Source organism: Bubalus kerabau, chromosome 13 (genome assembly GCF_029407905.1).
Source record: "Bubalus kerabau isolate K-KA32 ecotype Philippines breed swamp buffalo chromosome 13, PCC_UOA_SB_1v2, whole genome shotgun sequence".
Taxonomy (NCBI): Eukaryota; Metazoa; Chordata; class Mammalia; order Artiodactyla; family Bovidae; genus Bubalus; species Bubalus kerabau.
This window is the reverse complement of record NC_073636.1, coordinates 289,011-311,670: the sequence shown is the minus strand read 5'-3', so window position 1 is coordinate 311,670 and position 22,660 is coordinate 289,011.

Below are 22,660 nucleotides of genomic sequence, written 5' to 3'. Positions count from 1 at the left end.
AGGTCGGGAACCCCTTACAAACAAAGCAGGGGAAGTGACCCTCCTATCACGAACAGGAGGGGAGAAGGGGCTCAGATAAACTGGTGCCGGGAACCTCGGTGTTCACCTCGAGTGAGACCGATATTTCGGGGAACTTTTGGGGTCACATCAAGGGTGTTAAGTATCGTTTTGCACTTCAAGACGGAACGTGGGACTTTTCTTGAGAAGCTGTAGCGGGCAAGGGCCTCATCTTGTGATGACGAGGGAACCAAGTGCTTTTTCTCGAGTTGTGGCGGGATTCTCGAGTTACGAAGGGGAATTCAGGCTTCCTCTTGTGTTGGCCCAGGGAAGTCCAATCTTCCATTCGAGTTGTCAGGGAGAGCGGGGGATTGCTCTCGAGTTACAGAAGGGCAAAAGAGACCTCATCTAGGCTTGTTTCCAGGACCTAATGTTCCTCTCCAGGGGAGACAGGGATCTCGGGGTTGCATTCCAGACCCACCTGGTGAGTCAGGCCTTGTCTCGAGGGGAAGCAAAGGACTCAATTCTCCTCTCGAGTCGCGACGGGTATCTCTTGGAGCCCACTAAGTGGCCTAAAGGGAGTCAAGCCTCCTGTGGAGTTTGGAAAGAGGATTCGGGATTCCTCTCCAGGCCATGCAGGAAAAGAAGGCCCTCATCTCGCGATGACAGGGGCGTATGGTGAGTTTTCTCAAGCTGCGGGGTCAGTGTGGGGTTTCTCACGAGGTACGACAGGGAGCTCAGGGAACCTCTCTTATGGCGCCAGGGAAGTCAGGTCTCCATGTGCGTGGCGAGGGGGTGCATGTCATTTCTATAGAGCCATGGAAGCAGATTCGGGCTTCAAGACACGTTGAAGTAGGACTCTCGAGGTCTTTTTCCCATTGTGGCAGGAAACCCTGGGTTCCCTCGACATGTGCCGGTGACCTCATGGAGCTTCTCCGGGTGCCTCTGAGAAGTCAGGGGTACTGTGGAGTTGGGAGGGGCCTCTCTGGACTCCACTGGGTTTGGTGCAATGGATGAGAGCCTCATCTCGAGTGGAGGCAGGAACCTCATGTTTCCTCTCCTGGGTTTCCTGTCGCTGGTACTGACTCGGATCGCAGTTTCCCTGCAGAGTTGGTACAGAAAATCAGGTCTGGTCTTGTGTGGAGGAATGGAACTCCACTTGCCTGTCGAGTTGTTCACGGGGTGACAGACCACTTGTTGAACTGTGTTTGTAACCTGCGGGTTTTTCTGGACGATGCACGGGGGTGTCAGTGCCCCTTCGTGTTGTGCTTTCATCCACAGGTTTTCCTTCGTAAAAGTGTCAGGGCATCACGTTCTTATCAAGAGCAGACCGGGAAATCGGGGTCTTTCGGCTTGTGGCACCACCCACGAGGCTATGTCTCGAATTTCCTCGTGAGAACTGCCTCATCCTTAGGCGCGCTGGAAAGGTCAGGAAACCCTTTCAGACATAGCAGGGGAATCGACACTCCTGTCGCGATCACGAGGGGAGAAGGAGCACAAATGAAGTGGTTCCGGGAACCTCGGTGTTCCTTTCGAGTGAGACCTGTATGTCGGGGAATTTTGAGATTGCATCAAGGGTGCCAAGTACCGTTTCGCACTTCAAGACAGAAAGTGGGACTTCTCTTGAGTCGCTGTAGCGGGCAAGGGCCTCATCTAGCGCTGATGGGGGAACCACGTGGATTTTCTCGAGTTTCGGCGGGATTCTCGAGTTACGATGTCGAATTCAGGCTTCCAATTGTATTGGCCCAGGGAAGTCCAATCTTCCATTTGATTTGCGAGGGAGAGCTGGCGATTGCTCTCTAGTAACTGCAGTGCAAAATAGACCTCATCTAGGCTTGTGTCCAGGACCGAGTTTTCCTCTCCAGGTGTGACAGGAACTCGGGGTTGCATTCCAGACTCACACGGGGAGTCAGGCCTCATCTCGAGGGGAAGCAAAGGACTCTGCTCTCCCTTCAGGTCCTGACAGGTATCTCTTGGAGCCAACTGAGAGGCCTAAAGAGAGTCAGGCCTCCTGTGGAGTCTGGAGAGAGGACTCGGTTTTGCTCTCCATGCCAGGCAGGAAACAAGTCCCTCATCTCGTGATGACGGGGGCGTATCGTGGGTTTTCTCGAGCTGCGGTGCCTGAATGGGGTTTCCGAAGAGGTACGACGGGGAGCTCAGGGAGACTCTCTTCAGGAGTCAGGGAAGTCAGGTCTCCATGCGCATGGAGATGGGGAGCGGGTCTTTGCTCTCGAGTCATGGTAGGGGAATCGGGCCTCAAGACACGCCGAAGGACTCTCAAGGTCTTTCTCGGGTCGCAGCAGGAAACCCTGGGTTCCCTGGACTACAGCCGGTGACCTCAGGTAGATTCTCAAGATGCCTCTGAGAATTCAGGGATACTGTGGAGTTGGGAGGGGCCTCTCGCGACTCATCTGGGTTTGGTGCAATGGAAGAGGGCCTCACCTCGAGGGGAGACAGGAACCTCAGGATTCCTCTCCGTTTTGGACTCCGACCGCAGGGTCCCTGCAGAGTTGGGACAGGAGAGTCAGGCCTCGTCTTGTCTGAGGAAGGGAACCCCGCTGGCCTCTCGAGTTGCTCAGGGGGTCTCAGGCCCCTCGTCGAGCTGTGTGTGGAACCCGCGGGTCTTTGCGGACGACGCACGGGGGTGGCAGTGCCCCTTCGTGTTGTGCCTTCACCCGCAGGGTTGCCTTCGAACACGGGTCCGGGCCTCGGGTCCTTCTCAAGAGCGAACAGGGGAATCGGGGGCGTTCGGCATGTGGCCCCACCCACGTGGCTCATCTCGAATTTCCTCGTGAGACCGGCCTCATCCTGAGGTGCTCCTGGAAGGCCGGGAACCCCTTCCAGACCACGCAGGGGAATCGCCTCTCCTGTCGCGATCAGGAGGGGAGAAGGGGCTCAGAGGAAGCGGTGCCGGGACCCTCGGTGTTCCCCTCGGGGGAACCCGGCGTGTCGGGGGGCTTTTGGGGGTCGCAGGAAGGCTGTCAGGGACCGTTTCGCCCTTCAGGGCGGAACAGGGGACTTCCCTTGAGACGCCGTGGCGGGCAAGGGCCTCCTCTTGCCAAGAGGTGGGAACCACGTGGTTTTTCTCGAGTTGCGGCGGGATTCTCGAGTTACGACGGGGATCTCAGCCTTCCCCTTGGGTTGGCCCTGGGAAGCCCAATCTTCCCCTCGTGTTGCGAGGGAAAGCTGGGGGTTGCGCTCGAGTCACCGCAGGGCCGAAGAGACCTCACCTAGGCGTGTGTCCGGGACCTACTATTCCTCTCCAGGGAAGGCAGGGATCTCGGGGTTGCATTCCAGGCTCCCCCGGGGAGTCAGGCCTCGTCTCGAGGGGAAGCCAAGGACTCCGCTCTCCTCTCGAGTCGCGACGCGGGTCTCTTGGAGCCCCCTGAGCGGCCACAAGGGAGTCCAGCCTCCTCTTCCGTTTGGAGAGAGGACCCGGGATTGCTCTCCAGGCCATGCAGGAAAAGAAGGCCCTCAGCTCGCGAGGACGGGGGCGTCTCAGGGGTTTCCACGAGCTGCGGCGTCCGTGGGGGTTTTCTCCCGAGGCACGACGAGAATCTCAGGGAGCCTCTCGTGCGGCGCCAGGGAAGTCAGGTCTCCATGCGCGTGGCGAGGGGGAGCGAGTCCTGGCTCTCGAGTCACGGGAGGGGACTAGGGCCTCGAGACGCGTTGAAGAAGGACTCTCGAGGTCTTTCTCGGGGGGCGGCAGGAAACCCTCGTGTCCCTCGCCTTCTGCCGGGGACCTCAGGGAACTTCCCAGGGTGCCTCTGAGAGGCGAGGGATCCTGTGGAGTTGGCGGGGGCCCTCGGGACTCTGCTGGGTCTGGCGCAACGGAAGAGGGCCTCACCTCGAGGGGAGGCAGGAACCTCAGGCTTCCTCTCCGTTTCGGACTCCGCCCGCAGGGTCCCTGCAGAGTTGGGACAGGAGAGTCAGGCCTCGTCTTGTCTGAGGAAGGGAACCCCGCTGGCCTCTCGAGTTGCTCAGGGGGTCTCAGGCCTCTCGTCGAGCTGTGTGTGGAACCCGTGGGTCTTTGTGGACGATGCACGGGGGTGGCAGTGCCCCTTCGTGTTGTGCCTTCACCCACAGGGTTGCCTTCGAAGAGGGGTCCGGGCCTCGAGTCCTTCTCAAGGGCGGACCGGGGAATCGGGGGCGTTCGGCATGTGGCCCCACCCACGTGGCTCGTCTCGAATTTCCTCGTGAGACCGGCCTCATCCTGAGGTGCGCCGGGAAGGCCGGGAACCCCTTCCAGACCACGCAGGGGAATCGCGTCTCCTGTCGCGATCAGGAGGGGAGAAGGGGCTCAGAAGAAGCGGTGCCGGGACCCTCGGTGTTCCCCTCGAGGGAACCCGGCGTGTCGGGGGACTTTTGGGGGTCGCAGGAAGGCTGTCAGGGACCGTTTCGCCCTTCAGGGCGGAACAGGGGACTTCCCTTGAGACGCCGTGGCGGGCAAGGGCCTCATCTTGCCAAGAGGTGGGAACCACGTGGTTTTTCTCGAGTTGCGGCGGCATTCTCGAGTTACGACGGGGATCTCAGCCTTCCCCTTGGGTTGGCCCTGGGAAGCCCAATCTTCCCCTCGGGTTGCGAGGGAAAGCTGGGGGTTGCACTCGAGTCACTGCAGGGCCCAAGAGACCTCACCTAGGCGTGTGTCCGGGACCTACTATTCCTCTCCAGGGAAGGCAGGGATCTCGGGGTTGCATTCCAGGCTCCCCCGGGGAGTCAGGCCTCGTCTCGAGGGGAAGCCAAGGACTCCGCTCTCCTCTCGAGTCGCGACGCGGCTCTCTTGGAGCCCCCTGAGCGGCCTCAAGGGAGTCCAGCCTCCTCTTCCGTTTGGAGAGAGGACCCGGGATTGCTCTCCAGGCCATGCAGGAAAAGAAGGCCCTCAGCTCGCGAGGACGGGGGCGTCTCAGGGGTTTCCTCAAGCTGCGGCGCCCTTGGGGGTTTTCTCCCGAGGCACGACGAGGATCTCAGGGAGCCTCTCGTGTGGCGCCAGGGAAGTCAGGTCTCCATGCGCGTGGCGAGGGGGAGCGCGTCCTGGCTCTCGAGTCACGGGAGGGGACTAGGGCCTCGAGACGCGTTGAAGAAGGACTCTCGAGGTCTTTCTCGGGGGGCGGCGGGAAACCCTCGTGTCCCTCGCCTTCGCCGGGGACCTCAGGGAACTTCCCAGGGTGCCTCTGAGAGGCGAGGGATCCTGTGGAGGTGGCGGGGCCCCTCGGGACTCCGCTGGGTCTGGCGCAACGGAAGAGGGCCTCACCTCGAGGGGAGGCAGGAACCTCAGGCTTCCTCTCCGTTTCGGACTCCGCCCGCAGGGTCCCTGCAGAGTTGGGACAGGAGAGTCAGGCCTCGTCTTGTCTGAGGAAGGGAACCCCGCTGGCCTCACGAGTTGCTCAGGGGGTCTCCGGCCCCTCGTCGTGCTGTGTGTGGAACCCGCGGGTCTTTGCGGACGATGCACAGGGGTGGCAGTGCCCCTTCGTGTTGTGCCTTCACCCACAGGGTTGCCTTCGAAGAGGGGTCCGGGCCTCGGGTCCTTCTCAAGGGCGGACCGGGGAATCGGGGGCGTTCGGCATGTGGCACCACCCACGTGGCTCGTCTCGAATTTCCTCGTGAGACCGGCCTCATCCTGAGGTGCGCCGGGAAGGCCGGGAACCCCTTCCAGACCACGCAGGGGAATCGCCTCTCCTGTCGCGATCAGGAGGGGAGAAGGGGCTCAGAGGAAGCGGTGCCGGGACCCTCGGTGTTCCCGTCGAGGGAACCCGGCGTGTCGGGGGACTTTTGGGGGTCGCAGGAAGGCTGTCAGGGACCGTTTCGCCCTTCAGGGCGGAACAGGGGACTTCCCTTGAGACGCCGTGGCGGGCAAGGGCCTCATCTTGCCAAGAGGTGGGAACCACGTGGTTTTTCTCGAGTTGCGGCGGCATTCTCGAGTTACGACGGGGATCTCAGCCTTCCCCTTGGGTTGGCCCTGGGAAGCCCAATCTTCCCCTCGGGTTGCGAGGGAAAGCTGGGGGTTGCGCTCGAGTCACTGCAGGGCCCAAGAGACCTCACCTAGGCGTGTGTCCGGGACCTAATATTCCTCTCCAGGGAAGGCAGGGATCTCGGGGTTGCATTCCAGGCTCCCCCGGGGAGTCAGGCCTCGTCTCGAGGGGAAGCCAAGGACTCCGCTCTCCTCTCGAGTCGCGACGCGGGTCTCTTGGAGCCCCCTGAGCGGCCTCAAGGGAGTCCAGCCTCCTCTTCCGTTTGGAGAGAGGACCCGGGATTGCTCTCCAGGCCATGCAGCAAAAGAAGGCCCTCAGCTCGCGAGGACGGGGGCGTCTCAGGGGTTTCCTCGAGCTGTGGCGCCCGTGGGGGTTTTCTCCCGAGGCACGACGAGGATCTCAGGGAGCCTCTCGTGCGGCGCCAGGGAAGTCAGGTCTCCATGCGCGTGGCGAGGGGGAGCGCGTCCTGGCTCTCGAGTCACGGGAGGGGACTAGGGCCTCGAGACGCGTTGAAGAAGGACTCTCGAGGTCTTTCTCGGGGGGCGGCGGGAAACCCTCGTGTCCCTCGCCTTCTGCCGGGGACCTCAGGGAACTTCCCAGGGTGCCTCTGAGAGGCGAGGGATCCTGTGGAGGTGGCGGGGCCCCTCGGGATTCCGCTGGGTCTGGCGCAACGGAAGAGGGCCTCACCTCGAGGGGAGGCAGGAACCTCAGGCTTCCTCTCCGTTTCGGACTCCACCCGCAGGGTCCCTGCAGAGTTGGGACAGGAGAGTCAGGCCTCGTCTTGTCTGAGGAAGGGAACCCCGCTGGCCTCTCGAGTTGCTCAGGGGGTCTCAGGCCCCTCGTCGAGCTGTGTGTGGAACCCGCGGGTTTTTGCGGACGATGCACGGTGGTGGCAGTGCCCCTTCGTGATGTGCCTTCACCCACAGGGTTGCCTTCGAAGAGGGGTCCGGGCCTCGGGTCCTTCTCAAGGGCGGACCGGGGAATCGGGGGCGTTCGGCATGTGGCCCCACCCACGTGGCTCGTCTCGAATTTCCTCGTGAGACCGGCCTCATCCTGAGGTGCGCCGGGAAGGCCGGGAACCCCTTCCAGACCACGCAGGGGAATCGCCTCTCCTGTCGCGATCAGGAGGGGAGAAGGGGCTCAGAGGAAGCGGTGCCGGGACCCTCGGTGTTCCCCTCGAGGGAACCCGGCGTGTCGGGGGACTTTTGGGGGTCGCAGGAAGGCTGTCAGGGACCGTTTCGCCCTTCAGGGCGGAACAGGGGACTTCCCTTGAGACGCCGTGGCGGGCAAGGGCCTCATCTTGCCAAGAGGTGGGAACCACGTGGTTTTTCTCGAGTTGCGGCGGCATTCTCGAGTTACGACGGGGATCTCAGCCTTCCCCTTGGGTTGGCCCTGGGAAGCCCAATCTTCCCCTCGTGTTGCGAGGGAAAGCTGGGGGTTGCGCTCGAGTCACTGCAGGGCCCAAGAGACCTCACCTAGGCGTGTGTCCGGGACCTACTATTCCTCTCCAGGGAAGGCAGGGATCTCGGGGTTGCATTCCAGGCTCCCCCGGGGAGTCAGGCCTCGTCTCGAGGGGAAGCCAAGGACTCCGCTCTCCTCTCGAGTCGCGACGCGGCTCTCTTGGAGCCCCCTGAGCGGCCTCAAGGGAGTCCAGCCTCCTCTTCCGTTTGGAGAGTGGACCCGGGATTGCTCTCCAGGCCATGCAGGAAAAGAAGGCCCTCAGCTCGCGAGGACGGGGGCGTCTCAGGGGTTTCCTCGAGCTGTGGCGCCCGTGGGGGTTTTCTCCCGAGGCACGACGAGGATCTCAGGGAGCCTCTCGTGCGGCGCCAGGGAAGTCAGGTCTCCATGCGCGTGGCGAGGGGGAGCGCGTCCTGGCTCTCGAGTCACGGGAGGGGACTAGGGCCTCGAGACGCGTTGAAGAAGGACTCTCGAGGTCTTTGTCGGGGGGCGGCGGGAAACCCTCGTGTCCCTCGCCTTCTGCCGGGGACCTCAGGGAACTTGCCAGGGTGCCTCTGAGAGGCGAGGGATCCTGTGGAGGTGGCGGGGCCCCTCGGGACTCCGCTGGGTCTGGCGCAACGGAAGAGGGCCTCACCTCGAGGGGAGGCAGGAACCTCAGGCTTCCTCTCCGTTTCGGACTCCGACCGCAGGGTCCCTGCAGAGTTGGGACAGGAGAGTCAGGCCTCGTCTTGTCTGAGGAAGGGAACCCCGCTGGCCTCTCGAGTTGCTCAGGGGGTCTCAGGCCCCTCGTCGAGCTGTGTGTGGAACCCGCGGGTCTTTGCGGACGATGCACGGGGGTGGCAGTGCCCCTTCGTGTTGTGCCTTCACCCACAGGGTTGCCTTCGAAGAGGGGTCCGGGCCTCGGGTCCTTCTCAAGGGCGGACCGGGGAATCGGGGGCGTTCGGCATGTGGCCCCACCCACGTGGCTCGTCTCGAATTTCCTCGTGAGACCGGCCTCATCCTGAGGTGCGCCGGGAAGGCCGGGAACCCCTTCCAGACCACGCAGGGGAATCGCCTCTCCTGTCGCGATCAGGAGGGGAGAAGGGGCTCAGAGGAAGCGGTGCCGGGACCCTCGGTGTTCCCCTCGAGGGAACCCGGCGTGTCGGGGGACTTTTGGGGGTCGCAGGAAGGCTGTCAGGGACCGTTTCGCCCTTCAGGGCGGAACAGGGGACTTCCCTTGAGACGCCGTGGCGGGCAAGGGCCTCATCTTGCCAAGAGGTGGGAACCACGTGGTTTTTCTCGAGTTGCGGCGGCATTCTCGAGTTACGACGGGGATCTCAGCCTTCCCCTTGGGTTGGCCCTGGGAAGCCCAATCTTCCCCTCGGGTTGCGAGGGAAAGCTGGGGGTTGCACTCGAGTCACTGCAGGGCCCAAGAGACCTCACCTAGGCGTGTGTCCGGGACCTACTATTCCTCTCCAGGGAAGGCAGGGATCTCGGGGTTGCATTCCAGGCTCCCCCGGGGAGTCAGGCCTCGTCTCGAGGGGAAGCCAAGGACTCCGCTCTCCTCTCGAGTCGCGACGCGGCTCTCTTGGAGCCCCCTGAGCGGCCTCAAGGGAGTCCAGCCTCCTCTTCCGTTTGGAGAGAGGACCCGGGATTGCTCTCCAGGCCATGCAGGAAAAGAAGGCCCTCAGCTCGCGAGGACGGGGGCGTCTCAGGGGTTTCCTCAAGCTGCGGCGCCCTTGGGGGTTTTCTCCCGAGGCACGACGAGGATCTCAGGGAGCCTCTCGTGCGGCGCCAGGGAAGTCAGGTCTCCATGCGCGTGGCGAGGGGGAGCGCGTCCTGGCTCTCGAGTCACGGGAGGGGACTAGGGCCTCGAGACGCGTTGAAGAAGGACTCTCGAGGTCTTTCTCGGGGGGCGGCGGGAAACCCTCGTGTCCCTCGCCTTCGCCGGGGACCTCAGGGAACTTCCCAGGGTGCCTCTGAGAGGCGAGGGATCCTGTGGAGGTGGCGGGGCCCCTCGGGACTCCGCTGGGTCTGGCGCAACGGAAGAGGGCCTCACCTCGAGGGGAGGCAGGAACCTCAGGCTTCCTCTCCGTTTCGGACTCCGCCCGCAGGGTCCCTGCAGAGTTGGGACAGGAGAGTCAGGCCTCGTCTTGTCTGAGGAAGGGAACCCCGCTGGCCTCTCGAGTTGCTCAAGGGGTCTCCGGCCCCTCGTCGTGCTGTGTGTGGAACCCGCGGGTCTTTGCGGACGATGCACAGGGGTGGCAGTGCCCCTTCGTGTTGTGCCTTCACCCACAGGGTTGCCTTCGAAGAGGGGTCCGGGCCTCGGGTCCTTCTCAAGGGCGGACCGGGGAATCGGGGGCGTTCGGCATGTGGCACCACCCACGTGGCTCGTCTCGAATTTCCTCGTGAGACCGGCCTCATCCTGAGGTGCGCCGGGAAGGCCGGGAACCCCTTCCAGACCACGCAGGGGAATCGCCTCTCCTGTCGCGATCAGGAGGGGAGAAGGGGCTCAGAGGAAGCGGTGCCGGGACCCTCGGTGTTCCCGTCGAGGGAACCCGGCGTGTCGGGGTACTTTTGGGGGTCGCAGGAAGGCTGTCAGGGACCGTTTCGCCCTTCAGGGCGGAACAGGGGACTTCCCTTGAGACGCCGTGGCGGGCAAGGGCCTCATCTTGCCAAGAGGTGGGAACCACGTGGTTTTTCTCGAGTTGCGGCGGCATTCTCGAGTTACGACGGGGATCTCAGCCTTCCCCTTGGGTTGGCCCTGGGAAGCCCAATCTTCCCCTCGGGTTGCGAGGGAAAGCTGGGGGTTGCGCTCGAGTCACTGCAGGGCCCAAGAGACCTCACCTAGGCGTGTGTCCGGGACCTAATATTCCTCTCCAGGGAAGGCATGGATCTCGGGGTTGCATTCCAGGCTCCCCCGGGGAGTCAGGCCTCGTCTCGAGGGGAAGCCAAGGACTCCGCTCTCCTCTCGAGTCGCGACGCGGCTCTCTTGGAGCCCCCTGAGCGGCCTCAAGGGAGTCCAGCCTCCTCTTCCGTTTGGAGAGAGGACCCGGGATTGCTCTCCAGGCCATGCAGCAAAAGAAGGCCCTCAGCTCGCGAGGACGGGGGCGTCTCAGGGGTTTCCTCGAGCTCTGGCGCCCGTGGGGGTTTTCTCCCGAGGCACGACGAGGATCTCAGGGAGCCTCTCGTGCGGCGCCAGGGAAGTCAGGTCTCCATGCGCGTGGCGAGGGGGAGCGCGTCCTGGCTCTCGAGTCACGGGAGGGGACTAGGGCCTCGAGACGCGTTGAAGAAGGACTCTCGAGGTCTTTCTCGGGGGGCGGCGGGAAACCCTCGTGTCCCTCGCCTTCTGCCGGGGACCTCAGGGAACTTCCCAGGGTGCCTCTGAGAGGCGAGGGATCCTGTGGAGGTGGCGGGGCCCCTCGGGATTCCGCTGGGTCTGGCGCAACGGAAGAGGGCCTCACCTCGAGGGGAGGCAGGAACCTCAGGCTTCCTCTCCGTTTCGGACTCCGCCCGCAGGGTCCCTGCAGAGTTGGGACAGGAGAGTCAGGCCTCGTCTTGTCTGAGGAAGGGAACCCCGCTGGCCTCTCGAGTTGCTCAGGGGGTCTCAGGCCCCTCGTCGAGCTGTGTGTGGAACCCGCGGGTTTTTGCGGACGATGCACGGTGGTGGCAGTGCCCCTTCGTGATGTGCCTTCACCCACAGGGTTGCCTTCGAAGAGGGGTCCGGGCCTCGGGTCCTTCTCAAGGGCGGACCGGGGAATCGGGGGCGTTCGGCATGTGGCCCCACCCACGTGGCTCGTCTCGAATTTCCTCGTGAGACCGGCCTCATCCTGAGGTGCGCCGGGAAGGCCGGGAACCCCTTCCAGACCACGCAGGGGAATCGCGTCTCCTGTCGCGATCTGGAGGGGAGAAGGGGCTCAGAGGAAGCGGTGCCGGGACCCTCGGTGTTCCCGTCGAGGGAACCCGGCGTGTCGGGGGACTTTTGGGGGTCGCAGGAAGGCTGTCAGGGACCGTTTCGCCCTTCAGGGCGGAACAGGGGACTTCCCTTGAGACGCCGTGGCGGGCAAGGGCCTCATCTTGCCAAGAGGTGGGAACCACGTGGTTTTTCTCGAGTTGCGGCGGCATTCTCGAGTTACGACGGGGATCTCAGCCTTCCCCTTGGGTTGGCCCTGGGAAGCCCAATCTTCCCCTCGGGTTGCGAGGGAAAGCTGGGGGTTGCGCTCGAGTCACTGCAGGGCCCAAGAGACCTCACCTAGGCGTGTGTCCGGGACCTACTATTCCTCTCCAGGGAAGGCAGGGATCTCGGGGTTGCATTCCAGGCTCCCCCGGGGAGTCAGGCCTCGTCTCGAGGGGAAGCCAAGGACTCCGCTCTCCTCTCGAGTCGCGACGCGGCTCTCTTGGAGCCCCCTGAGCGGCCTCAAGGGAGTCCAGCCTCCTCTTCCGTTTGGAGAGTGGACCCGGGATTGCTCTCCAGGCCATGCAGGAAAAGAAGGCCCTCAGCTCGCGAGGACGGGGGCGTCTCAGGGGTTTCCTCGAGCTGCGGCGCCCGTGGGGGTTTTCTCCCGAGGCACGACGAGGATCTCAGGGAGCCTCTCGTGCGGCGCCAGGGAAGTCAGGTCTCCATGCGCGTGGCGAGGGGGAGCGCGTCCTGGCTCTCGAGTCACGGGAGGGGACTAGGGCCTCGAGACGCGTTGAAGAAGGACTCTCGAGGTCTTTGTCGGGGGGCGGCGGGAAACCCTCGTGTCCCTCGCCTTCTGCCGGGGACCTCAGGGAACTTGCCAGGGTGCCTCTGAGAGGCGAGGGATCCTGTGGAGGTGGCGGGGCCCCTCGGGACTCCGCTGGGTCTGGCGCAACGGAAGAGGGCCTCACCTCGAGGGGAGGCAGGAACCTCAGGCTTCCTCTCCGTTTCGGACTCCGACCGCAGGGTCCCTGCAGAGTTGGGACAGGAGAGTCAGGCCTCGTCTTGTCTGAGGAAGGGAACCCCGCTGGCCTCTCGAGTTGCTCAGGGGGTCTCAGGCCCCTCGTCGAGCTGTGTGTGGAACCCGCGGGTCTTTGCGGACGATGCACGGGGGTGGCAGTGCCCCTTCGTGTTGTGCCTTCACCCACAGGGTTGCCTTCGAAGAGGGGTCCGGGCCTCGGGTCCTTCTCAAGGGCGGACCGGGGAATCGGGGGCGTTCGGCATGTGGCCCCACCCACGTGGCTCGTCTCGAATTTCCTCGTGAGACCGGCCTCATCCTGAGGTGCGCCGGGAAGGCCGGGAACCCCTTCCAGACCACGCAGGGGAATCGCCTCTCCTGTCGCGATCAGGAGGGGAGAAGGGGCTCAGAGGAAGCGGTGCCGGGACCCTCGGTGTTCCCCTCGAGGGAACCCGGCGTGTCGGGGGACTTTTGGGGGTCGCAGGAAGGCTGTCAGGGACCGTTTCGCCCTTCAGGGTGGAACAGGGGACTTCCCTTGAGACGCCGTGGCGGGCAAGGGCCTCATCTTGCCAAGAGGTGGGAACCACGTGGTTTTTCTCGAGTTGCGGCGGCATTCTCGAGTTACGACGGGGATCTCAGCCTTCCCCTTGGGTTGGCCCTGGGAAGCCCAATCTTCCCCTCGGGTTGCGAGGGAAAGCTGGGGGTTGCGCTCGAGTCACTGCAGGGCCCAAGAGACCTCACCTAGGCGTGTGTCCGGGACCTACTCTTCCTCTCCAGGGAAGGCAGGGATCTCGGGGTTGCATTCCAGGCTCCCCCGGGGAGTCAGGCCTCGTCTCGAGGGGAAGCCAAGGACTCCGCTCTCCTCTCGAGTCGCGACGCGGGTCTCTTGGAGCCCCCTGAGCGGCCTCAAGGGAGTCCAGCCTCCTCTTCCGTTTGGAGAGAGGACCCGGGATTGCTCTCCAGGCCATGCAGCAAAAGAAGGCCCTCAGCTCGCGAGGACGGGGGTGTCTCAGGGGTTTCCTCGAGCTGTGGCGCCCGTGGGGGTTTTCTCCCGAGGCACGACGAGGATCTCAGGGAGCCTCTCGTGCGGCGCCAGGGAAGTCAGGTCTCCATGCGCGTGGCGAGGGGGAGCGCGTCCTGGCTCTCGAGTCACGGGAGGGGACTAGGGCCTCGAGACGCGTTGAAGAAGGACTCTCGAGGTCTTTCTCGGGGGGTGGCGGGAAACCCTCGTGTCCCTCGCCTTCTGCCGGGGACCTCAGGGAACTTCCCAGGGTGCCTCTGAGAGGCGAGGGATCCTGTGGAGGTGGCGGGGCCCCTCGGGATTCCGCTGGGTCTGGCGCAACGGAAGAGGGCCTCACCTCGAGGGGAGGCAGGAACCTCAGGCTTCCTCTCCGTTTCGGACTCCGCCCGCAGGGTCCCTGCAGAGTTGGGACAGGAGAGTCAGGCCTCGTCTTGTCTGAGTAAGGGAACCCCGCTGGCCTCTCGAGTTGCTCAGGGGGTCTCAGGCCCCTCGTCGAGCTGTGTGTGGAACCCGCGGGTTTTTGCGGACGATGCACGGTGGTGGCAGTGCCCCTTCGTGATGTGCCTTCACCCACAGGGTTGCCTTCGAAGAGGGGTCCGGGCCTCGGGTCCTTCTCAAGGGCGGACCGGGGAATCGGGGGCGTTCGGCATGTGGCCCCACCCACGTGGCTCGTCTCGAATTTCCTCGTGAGACCGGCCTCATCCTGAGGTGCGCCGGGAAGGCCGGGAACCCCTTCCAGACCACGCAGGGGAATCGCCTCTCCTGTCGCGATCAGGAGGGGAGAAGGGGCTCAGAGGAAGCGGTGCCGGGACCCTCGGTGTTCCCGTCGAGGGAACCCGGCGTGTCGGGGGACTTTTGGGGGTCGCAGGAAGGCTGTCAGGGACCGTTTCGCCCTTCAGGGCGGAACAGGGGACTTCCCTTGAGACGCCGTGGCGGGCAAGGGCCTCATCTTGCCAAGAGGTGGGAACCACGTGGTTTTTCTCGAGTTGCGGCGGCATTCTCGAGTTACGACGGGGATCTCAGCCTTCCCCTTGGGTTGGCCCTGGGAAGCCCAATCTTCCCCTCGTGTTGCGAGGGAAAGCTGGGGGTTGCGCTCGAGTCACTGCAGGGCCCAAGAGACCTCACCTAGGCGTGTGTCCGGGACCTACTATTCCTCTCCAGGGAAGGCAGGGATCTCGGGGTTGCATTCCAGGCTCCCCCGGGGAGTCAGGCCTCGTCTCGAGGGGAAGCCAAGGACTCCGCTCTCCTCTCGAGTCGCGACGCGGCTCTCTTGGAGCCCCCTGAGCGGCCTCAAGGGAGTCCAGCCTCCTCTTCCGTTTGGAGAGTGGACCCGGGATTGCTCTCCAGGCCATGCAGGAAAAGAAGGCCCTCAGCTCGCGAGGACGGGGGCGTCTCAGGGGTTTCCTCGAGCTGCGGCGCCCGTGGGGGTTTTCTCCCGAGGCACGACGAGGATCTCAGGGAGCCTCTCGTGCGGCGCCAGGGAAGTCAGGTCTCCATGCGCGTGGCGAGGGGGAGCGCGTCCTGGCTCTCGAGTCACGGGAGGGGACTAGGGCCTCGAGACGCGTTGAAGAAGGACTCTCGAGGTCTTTGTCGGGGGGCGGCGGGAAACCCTCGTGTCCCTCGCCTTCTGCCGGGGACCTCAGGGAACTTGCCAGGGTGCCTCTGAGAGGCGAGGGATCCTGTGGAGGTGGCGGGGCCCCTCGGGACTCCGCTGGGTCTGGCGCAACGGAAGAGGGCCTCACCTCGAGGGGAGGCAGGAACCTCAGGCTTCCTCTCCGTTTCGGACTCCGACCGCAGGGTCCCTGCAGAGTTGGGACAGGAGAGTCAGGCCTCGTCTTGTCTGAGGAAGGGAACCCCGCTGGCCTCTCGAGTTGCTCAGGGGGTCTCAGGCCCCTCGTCGAGCTGTGTGTGGAACCCGCGGGTCTTTGCGGACGATGCACGGGGGTGGCAGTGCCCCTTCGTGTTGTGCCTTCACCCACAGGGTTGCCTTCGAAGAGGGGTCCGGGCCTCGGGTCCTTCTCAAGGGCGGACCGGGGAATCGGGGGCGTTCGGCATGTGGCCCCACCCACGTGGCTCGTCTCGAATTTCCTCGTGAGACCGGCCTCATCCTGAGGTGCGCCGGGAAGGCCGGGAACCCCTTCCAGACCACGCAGGGGAATCGCCTCTCCTGTCGCGATCAGGAGGGGAGAAGGGGCTCAGAGGAAGCGGTGCCGGGACCCTCGGTGTTCCCGTCGAGGGAACCCGGCGTGTCGGGGGACTTTTGGGGGTCGCAGGAAGGCTGTCAGGGACCGTTTCGCCCTTCAGGGCGGAACAAGGGACTTCCCTTGAGACGCCGTGGCGGGCAAGGGCCTCATCTTGCCAAGAGGTGGGAACCACGTGGTTTTTCTCGAGTTGCGGCGGCATTCTCGAGTTACGACGGGGATCTCAGCCTTCCCCTTGGGTTGGCCCTGGGAAGCCCAATCTTCCCCTCGGGTTGCGAGGGAAAGCTGGGGGTTGCGCTCGAGTCACTGCAGGGCCCAAGAGACCTCACCTAGGCGTGTGTCCGGGACCTAATATTCCTCTCCAGGGAAGGCAGGGATCTCGGGGTTGCATTCCAGGCTCCCCCGGGGAGTCAGGCCTCGTCTCGAGGGGAAGCCAAGGACTCCGCTCTCCTCTCGAGTCGCGACGCGGGTCTCTTGGAGCCCCCTGAGCGGCCTCAAGGGAGTCCAGCCTCCTCTTCCGTTTGGAGAGAGGACCCGGGATTGCTCTCCAGGCCATGCAGCAAAAGAAGGCCCTCAGCTCGCGAGGACGGGGGCGTCTCAGGGGTTTCCTCGAGCTGTGGCGCCCGTGGGGGTTTTCTCCCGAGGCACGACGAGGATCTCAGGGAGCCTCTCGTGCGGCGCCAGGGAAGTCAGGTCTCCATGCGCGTGGCGAGGGGGAGCGCGTCCTGGCTCTCGAGTCACGGGAGGGGACTAGGGCCTCGAGACGCGTTGAAGAAGGACTCTCGAGGTCTTTCTCGGGGGGCGGCGGGAAACCCTCGTGTCCCTCGCCTTCTGCCGGGGACCTCAGGGAACTTCCCAGGGTGCCTCTGAGAGGCGAGGGATCCTGTGGAGGTGGCGGGGCCCCTCGGGATTCCGCTGGGTCTGGCGCAACGGAAGAGGGCCTCACCTCGAGGGGAGGCAGGAACCTCAGGCTTCCTCTCCGTTTCGGACTCCGCCCGCAGGGTCCCTGCAGAGTTGGGACAGGAGAGTCAGGCCTCGTCTTGTCTGAGGAAGGGAACCCCGCTGGCCTCTCGAGTTGCTCAGGGGGTCTCAGGCCCCTCGTCGAGCTGTGTGTGGAACCCGCGGGTTTTTGCGGACGATGCACGGTGGTGGCAGTGCCCCTTCGTGATGTGCCTTCACCCACAGGGTTGCCTTGGAAGAGGGGTCCGGGCCTCGGGTCCTTCTCAAGGGCGGACCGGGGAATCGGGGGCGTTCGGCATGTGGCCCCACCCACGTGGCTCGTCTCGAATTTCCTCGTGAGACCGGCCTCATCCTGAGGTGCGCCGGGAAGGCCGGGAACCCCTTCCAGACCACGCAGGGGAATCGCCTCTCCTGTCGCGATCAGGAGGGGAGAAGGGGCTCAGAGGAAGCGGTGCCGGGACCCTCGGTGTTCCCCTCGAGGGAACCCGGCGTGTCGGGGGACTTTTGGGGGTCGCAGGAAGGCTGTCAGGGACCGTTTCGCCCTTCAGGGCGGAACAGGGGACTTCCCTTGAGACGCCGTGGCGGGCAAGGGCCTCATCTTGCCAAGAGGTGGGAACCACGTGGTTTTTCTCGAGTTGCGGCGGCATTCTCGAGTTACGACGGGGATCTCAGCCTTCCCCTTGGGTTGGCCCTGGGAAGCCCAATCTTCCCCTCGTGTTGCGAGGGAAAGCTGGGGGTTGCGCTCGAGTCACTGCAGGGCCCAAGAGACCTCACCTAGGCGTGTGTCCGGGACCTACTATTCCTCTCCAGGGAAGGCAGGGATCTCGGGGTTGCATTCCAGGCTCCCCCGGGGAGTCAGGCCTCGTCTCGAGGGGAAGCCAAGGACTCCGCTCTCCTCTCGAGTCGCGACGCGGCTCTCTTGGAGCCCCCTGAGCGGCCTCAAGGGAGTCCAGCCTCCTCTTCCGTTTGGAGAGTGGACCCGGGATTGCTCTCCAGGCCATGCAGGAAAAGAAGGCCCTCAGCTCGCGAGGACGGGGGCGTCTCAGGGGTTTCCTCGAGCTGCGGCGCCCGTGGGGGTTTTCTCCTGAGGCACGACGAGGATCTCAGGGAGCCTCTCGTGCGGCGCCAGGGAAGTCAGGTCTCCATGCGCGTGGCGAGGGGGAGCGCGTCCTGGCTCTCGAGTCACGGGAGGGGACTAGGGCCTCGAGACGCGTTGAAGAAGGACTCTCGAGGTCTTTGTCGGGGGGCGGCGGGAAACCCTCGTGTCCCTCGCCTTCTGCCGGGGACCTCAGGGAACTTGCCAGGGTGCCTCTGAGAGGCGAGGGATCCTGTGGAGGTGGCGGGGCCCCTCGGGACTCCGCTGGGTCTGGCGCAACGGAAGAGGGCCTCACCTCGAGGGGAGGCAGGAACCTCAGGCTTCCTCTCCGTTTCGGACTCCGACCGCAGGGTCCCTGCAGAGTTGGGACAGGAGAGTCAGGCCTCGTCTTGTCTGAGGAAGGGAACCCCGCTGGCCTCTCGAGTTGCTCAGGGGGTCTCAGGCCCCTCGTCGAGCTGTGTGTGGAACCCGCGGGTCTTTGCGGACGATGCACGGGGGTGGCAGTGCCCCTTCGTGTTGTGCCTTCACCCACAGGGTTGCCTTCGAAGAGGGGTCCGGGCCTCGGGTCCTTCTCAAGGGCGGACCGGGGAATCGGGGGCGTTCGGCATGTGGCCCCACCCACGTGGCTCGTCTCGAATTTCCTCGTGAGACCGGCCTCATCCTGAGGTGCGCCGGGAAGGCCGGGAACCCCTTCAGACCACGCAGGGGAATCGCCTCTCCTGTCGCGATCAGGAGGGGAGAAGGGGCTCAGAGGAAGCGGTGCCGGGACCCTCGGTGTTCCCCTCGAGGGAACCCGGCGTGTCGGGGGACTTTTGGGGGTCGCAGGAAGGCTGTCAGGGACCGTTTCGCCCTTCAGGGGCGGAACAGGGGACTTCCCTTGAAGACGCCGTGGCGGGCAAGGGCCTCATCCTTGCCAAGAGGTGGGAACCACGTGTTTTTCTCGAGTTGCGGCGGCATTCTCGAGTTACGACGGGGATCTCAGCCTTCCCCTTGGGTTGCCCTGGGAAGCCCAATCTTCCCCTCGGGTTGCGAGGGAAAGCTGGGGGTTGCGCTCGAGTCACTGCAGGGCCGAAGAGACCTCACCTAGGCGTGTGTCCGGGACCTACTCTTCCTCTCCAGGGAAGGCAGGGATCTCGGGGTTGCATTCCAGGCTCCCCCGGGGAGTCAGGCCTCGTCTCGAGGGGAAGCCAAGGACTCCGCTCTCCTCTCGAGTCGCGACGCGGGTCTCTTGGAGCCCCCTGAGCGGCCTCAAGGGAGTCCAGCCTCCTCTTCCGTTTGGAGAGAGGACCCGGGATTGCTCTCCAGGCCATGCAGGAAAAGAAGGCCCTCAGCTCGCGAGGACGGGGGCGTCTCAGGGGTTTCCTCGAGCTGCGGCGCCCGTGGGGGTTTTCTCCCGAGGCACGATGAGGATCTCAGGGAGCCTCTCGTGCGGCGCCAGGGAAGTCAGGTCTCCATGCGCGTGGCGAGGGGGAGCGCGTCCTGGCTCTCGAGTCACGGGAGGGGACTAGGGCCTTGAGACGCGTTGAAGAAGGACTCTCGAGGTCTTTCTCGGGGGGCGGCGGGAAACCCTCGTGTCCCTCGCCTTCTGCCGGGGACCTCAGGGAACTTCCCAGGGTGCCTCTGAGAGGCGAGGGATCCTGTGGAGGTGGCGGGGCCCCTCGGGACTCCGCTGGGTCTGGCGCAACGGAAGAGGGCCTCACCTCGAGGGGAGGCAGGAACCTCAGGCTTCCTCTCCGTTTCGGACTCCGCCCGCAGGGTCCCTGCAGAGTTGGGACAGGAGAGTCAGGCCTCGTCTTGTCTGAGGAAGGGAACCCCGCTGGGCTCTCGAGTTGCTCAGGGGGTCTCAGGCCCCTCGTCGAGCTGTGTGTGGAACCCGCGGGTCTTTGCGGAAGATGCACGGCGGTGGCAGTGCCCCTTCGTGTTGTGCCTTCACCCACAGGGTTGCCTTCGAAGAGGGGTCCGGGCCTCGGGTCCTTCTCAAGGGCGGACCGGGGAATCGGGGGCGTTCGGCATGTGGCCCCACCCACGTGGCTCGTCTCGAATTTCCTCGTGAGACCGGCCTCATCCTGAGGTGCGCCGGGAAGGCCGGGAACCCCTTCCAGACCACGCAGGGGAATCGCCTCTCCTGTCGCGATCAGGAGGGGAGAAGGGGCTCAGAGGAAGCGGTGCCGGGACCCTCGGTGTTTCCCTCGAGGGAACCCGGCGTGTCGGGGGACTTTTGGGGGTCGCAGGAAGGCTGTCAGGGACCGTTTCGCCCTTCAGGGCGGAACAGGGGACTTCCCTTGAGACGCCGTGGCGGGCAAGGGCCTCCTCTTGCCAAGAGGTGGGAACCACGTGGTTTTTCTTGAGTTGCGGCGGGATTCTCGAGTTACGACGGGGATCTCAGCCTTCCCCTTGGGTTGGCCCTGGGAAGCCCAATCTTCCCCTCGGGTTGCGAGGGAAAGCTGGGGGTTGCGCTCGAGTCACTGCAGGGCCCAAGAGACCTCACCTAGGCGTGTGTCCGGGACCTAATATTCCTCTCCAGAGAAGGCAGGGATCTCAGGGTTGCACTCCAGGCTCCCCCGGGGAGTCAGGCCTCGTCTCGAGGGGAAGCCAAGGACTCCGCTCTCCTCTCGAGTCGCGACGCGGGTTTCTTGGAGCCCCCTGAGCCGCCTCAAGGGAGTCCAGCCTCCTCTTCCGTTTGGAGAGAGGACCCGGGATTGCTCTCCAGGCCATGCAGGAAAAGAAGGCCCTCAGCTTGCGAGGACGGGGGCGTCTCAGGGGTTTCCTCGAGCTGCGGCGCCCGTGGGGGTTTTCTCCCGAGGCACGACGAGGATCTCAGGGAGCCTCTCGTGCGGCGCCAGGGAAGTCAGGTCTCCATGCGCATGGCGAGGGGGAGCGCGTCATGGCTCTCGAGTCACGGGAGGGGACTAGGGCCTCGAGACGCGTTGAAGAAGGATTCTCGAGGTCTTTCTCGGGGGGCGGCAGGAAACCCTCGTTTCCCTCGCCTTCTGCCGGGGAACTTAGGGAACTTCCCAGGGTGCCTCTGAGAGGTGAGCGATCCTGTGGAGGTGGCGGGGCCCCTCGGGACTCCGCTGGGTCTGGCGCAACGGAAGAGGGCCTCACCTCGAGGGGAGGGAGGAACCTCAGGCTTCCTCTCCATTTCGGACTCCGACCGCAGGGTCCCTGCAGAGTTGGGACAGGAGAGTCAGGTCAGGCCTCGTCTTGTCTGAGGAAGGGAACCCCACTGGCCTCTCGAGTTGCTCAGGGGGTCTCAGGCCCCTCGTCGAGCTGTGTGTGGAACCCGCGGGTCTTTGCGGCGATGCATGGGGGTGGCAGTGCCCCTTCGTGTTGTGCCTTCACCCACAGGTTTGCCTTCGAAGAGGGTTCCGGGCCTCGGGTCCTTCTCAAGAGCGGACCGCGGAATCGGGGGCGTTCGGCATGTGGCCCCACCCACGTGGCTCGTCTCGAATTTCCTCGTGAGACCGGCCTCATCCTGAGGTGCGCCGGGAAGGCCGGGAACCCCTTCCAGACCACGCAGGGGAATCGCCTCTCCTGTCGCGATCATGAGGGGAGAAGGGGCTCAGAGGAAGCGGTGCCGGGACCCTCGGTGTTCCCCTCGAGGGACCCCGGCATGTCGGGGGACTTTTGTGGTCGCAGAAAGGCTGTCAGGTACCGTTTCGCCCTTCAGGGCGGAACAGGGGACTTCCCTTGAGACGCGGTGGCGGGCAAGGGCCTCATCTTGCTAAGAGGCGGGAACCACGTGGTTTTTCTCGAGTTGCGGCGGCATTCTCGTGTTACGACGGGGGATTACAGGCTTCCTCTTGTGTCGGCCCTGGGTAGCCCAATCTTCTATTCTAGTGGCGAGGGAAAGCTGGGGGGTGCGCTCGAGTCACTGCAGGGCCAAAGAGACCTCATCTAGGCGTGTGTCCAGGACGTAATGCTCCTTTCCAGGGAAGACAAGGATCTCGGGTTTGCATCCCATGCTCCCCCGGGGAGTCAGGCCTCGCCTCGAGGGGAAGCAAAGGACTCCGCTCTCCTCCCGAGTCGCGACGCGGATATCTTGGTGCCCCCTGAGTGGCCTCAAGGGAGTCCAGCCTCCTCTTCACTTTTGAGAGAGGACTCGTGATTACTCTCCAGGCCAGGCAGGAAAAGAAGGCCCTCACCTCGCGAGGACGGGGGCGTCTCAGGGGTTTCCTCGAGCTGCGACACCCGTGGGGGTTTTCTCCCGAGGCACGACGAGGATCTCAGGGAGCCTCTCGTGCGGCGCCAGGAAAGTCATGTCTCCATGCACGTTGCGAGAAGAAGCGCGTCATTGTTCTCGAGTCATGGGAGGGTACTAGGGCCTCAAGACGCGTTGAAGAAGGACTCTCGATGTCTTTCTCGGGTTGCAGCGGGAAACCCTCGTTTCCCCTGACTTCTGCCGGGGACCTGAGGAAACTTCCCAGGGTGCCTCTGAGAGGTGAGGGCCGCTGTGGATTTGGCGGGGCCTCTCGGGACTCCACTGGGTTTGTCGCAGTGGAAGAGGGCCTCATCTCGAGTGGAGGCAGGAACCTCAGGCTTCCTCTCCAATTCTGACTCTGATCGTAGTGTCCCTGCAGAGTTGGGACAGGAGAGTCAGGCTATGTCTTTTCTGAGGAATGGAACTCCGCTTGCCTCTCGAGTTGTTCATGGGGTTTCAGGCCCCTTGTCAAACTGTGTGTGGAATCTGCAGTTTTTTCCAGACGATGCATGGGGGTGTCAGTGACCCTTCGTTTTGTGTCTTCATCCACAGGGTTGCCTTCGAAGAGGTGTCCGGGCATCATGTTCTTATGAAGAGCGGCCTGGGAATTCGGGGTCGTTCAGCATTTGGCACCACCCACGTGGCTAGTCTCGAATTTCCTCATGAAACCGGCCTCATCCTGAGGTGTGCCGCGAAGGTCATGAAACCTTTCCAGACAAAGCAGAGGAATCGACCCTCCTGTGGCGATCAGGAGGGGAGAAGTGGCTCAGATGAAGTGCTGCTGGGAACCTTGGTGTTTCCCTCAAGTGAGACAGGTATGTCGGGTAATTTTTGGGGTCGCATAACGCGTTCCAAGTACCGT